The sequence below is a fragment of the Neltuma alba genome, unplaced genomic scaffold (assembly GCF_004799145.2).
Source record: "Neltuma alba isolate B1F8T4 unplaced genomic scaffold, ASM479914v2 tig00010391_pilon, whole genome shotgun sequence".
Classification (NCBI taxonomy): Eukaryota; Viridiplantae; Streptophyta; class Magnoliopsida; order Fabales; family Fabaceae; genus Neltuma; species Neltuma alba.
In genome coordinates this window covers 1-2,700 of record NW_021635294.1, presented here as the reverse complement: position 1 = coordinate 2,700, position 2,700 = coordinate 1, and the positions used below count along the sequence as shown (strand labels likewise).

Sequence of the window (2,700 nt, the reverse complement as noted above, 5' to 3'; positions counted from 1 at the left end):
GTTTCATCAAATGGTATTCTTAATAATATACATTATGAACAAGAGTATTTTAAAAAATAATACATATTTATTATAAATAACTAAGTTAATTAATCTTATTAATTTATATAAATTTGTCAACTAGCTTTTATTTTAAGAATCAAATGTAATATTTTCTTTAAAATATCCATATTAATTTTAAAGGGTTTCCATCAACAGAGAGTTTTAATGCATATGATTAAAAAATATAGTTTAGAAAAGTCAAATTTTTTTAATTTTTATAAATTAATTATCTAGTTTTTATATTAAACTAAGAGGTAGTAGCTTTTATGTTTTTTTTGGGGGCCAAAGTAGCTTTTATTTTAATGTTAACAATCTAGAATATAGTCTTTAAAAAGAAAAAAAATAAAAATGTAATACACACACACAGCTCTCTCATGGTCCACAAATCTAAATCACTTACATTATAACATGAAATTAATTATTGCCAATCAGTCAGAAACATTTTAAGAAAATTAAAATAAAACCTCATATACAGTTTCTCCTCCTCTTATGAATCCCACTTTCCGCGGTCGACGCAGAAGCGAGCAAGAGTGTGTCCCCACCTTCGCGGGCCCCACCCTACCTTGCAATCCACTTCTCTACACGTGCACACGTGATCTCCTCTCCCCTACCCCCGCCCCCACCTCAAGTTGTTCCAGCTCCACAGTCGGCAAATCCTTCACTCACGTCATCAATGGCGAATCCATGGTCACGAGAAACCCATCAACTACCCCCTTTGGTCTGGGAAATTCTCTTCCTGAGGGAACCGTTTCTACATGCTTCTCATTTCCTCTTCGTTTTCCTCACTGCTTTGAACAGCTGGACTTGAGCTGAAGCTTCTCCTTATCGTGAATCTCTAATGAGAATTTTCTCAGCCTCTGGGTTGTGCTTGTGGTAGGAGCAACAGATGTTGAGCTCGGTGCCGGAATTTCGCTTCTTTCGGAGGTTTCAAGGACGGAGCAGTTGAACACCGAGGTATTGTTGTCGCTGCTTGGAACTGAACAGGGGCTACAATGTTCTCCATTAATGAAACAAAAGCCGATATAGGTCTCGCCGGAATGTTGATCAGAGGCGTAGCATTCACACGGGATGGCCAAAATCTGCGGCTGGCTTGTCGAAGTTCCGGCTATGGAATCCATCGGAGGGACTAAGAAGCACGTGCCCGCCGGAACGACGGCGTTTGACTGTATAGCCCACATGGGGACCAATCCTTGTGCTGACTGTACTTTTGCTTGTTGGGTATTAACTGTCGTGATGCTTGGCTTTGTCGTCACCGCCGTTGTTGATAGCGGGGCAAGGCCGACGGAAACCGAAACACCGTCGCTCAGCTCTGTGTACGAACTGTTCGTTGATCGCTTTTGCTTCTTCCTTTCAGGTGGGTCATCGGGTTCGGGCTTGTTTGCGGTGGGTGGTGGGGTGTGGTAGTTGGAATTTGAGGGTGCCGTTAACGGACATGGCTATGGCGGGAACGGTGCCGGTGCCAGTGGCCGCGATGATGGCTGGCTCCGCATGTTCGAGAAGCCATCGGATGGTTTCACCGTCAGACTTGTGACCCAATTCACGGGTCAACTGGAAGATCCGAGCGGCGCACGTTGCGGGCATTCGGATCCTCCGGCCTCGCCCCTCGACCTTCGTGTGACGATCCTTCGTCAAAGCCTTCTTTCGCGGCACGTGCACCGCCACTGGCATAACCTGCATCGCCTCCGGAGAGACCTCCTCGAAGCCGGCTCTTCTTTGGGTCCGTCTATCAGCGCCGTTGTGGGTTCTTCTTCTCCGCTGGCATAGCAACCACTGTGAAGCCTGAGATCAACGCTTCGTGGATCCTCCTTGAATTCGACAGCGTGTTTCTGAAGAGCAGCCATGTTTGAACGAAAAGAGAACCCAGAAGAATATATATGTCTAGAATCGGAAAACAAGGGAGAAGAATTCACGGTGGAAGTTTATGGAGGAAGAGAAGGAACTACGAACGAAGAAGAAAGGAGGGGGAAGCTCGAACAGCTTTAGAAGAAGCCAACGGCAAGTTTAAAGCGGAAGAACGAGGAGAAATCCTTCGAACTTATGTTATTCATATTTTATAAATACTAAAATTAAAGAGCATTAAAAAAAAATTTTTAAAAAAAATTAAACTAGTGAGGCTTATCATTTTTAAAGAAAAAATTAATCCTTAAATTCTTATAATTTTCCTTATGACGTAGTAATTCAGAATCAAAAGGGCTTTAGAATTAGTTTCTTAATACAACTTAGAAAAGGCTTTCTCTTTTTAAAACTCAAATATTTCCTTGCTTAGGCTGTTTGAAAAAATAACTCATATTCCTCCGATCCTAATATAAGATCCATTTAACTAGTTTGATTAGATTAAGGAAGTTAGATAAGTTAGTTAATTATAAGAAATATGACACATTTTTCTTAAAATACCATAATTGTCTTTGTTAATATCTCCTCCTTTTTGTGTTGATTATAGTTGAAGGAGTATCATATGAGTATTTAGAAAAAATTGATAAATAGAAGAAATGTGTCTTATATTTATGACTAAAACCAACTCAATAATTGAGTCCTATATAAGAATTGGAAACAAAAATATCATTATGATTGAAATTAGGGTAAGCTAACCAGTTCTATTTCTCAGGTACATCTACACATTATTTTTTTTTTATACATTCAATAGCTGATGTTATTATT

The 2,700-nt window shown here is 40.1% G+C and overlaps 1 pseudogene; it reads right to left on the bottom strand.

The window, feature by feature from the left end:
• Window positions 1-892: 892 nt before the first annotated feature.
• On the bottom strand, window positions 893-1,977 carry LOC114756391 (transcription factor TCP9-like; annotated as a pseudogene).
• Window positions 1,978-2,700: the final 723 nt, after the last annotated feature.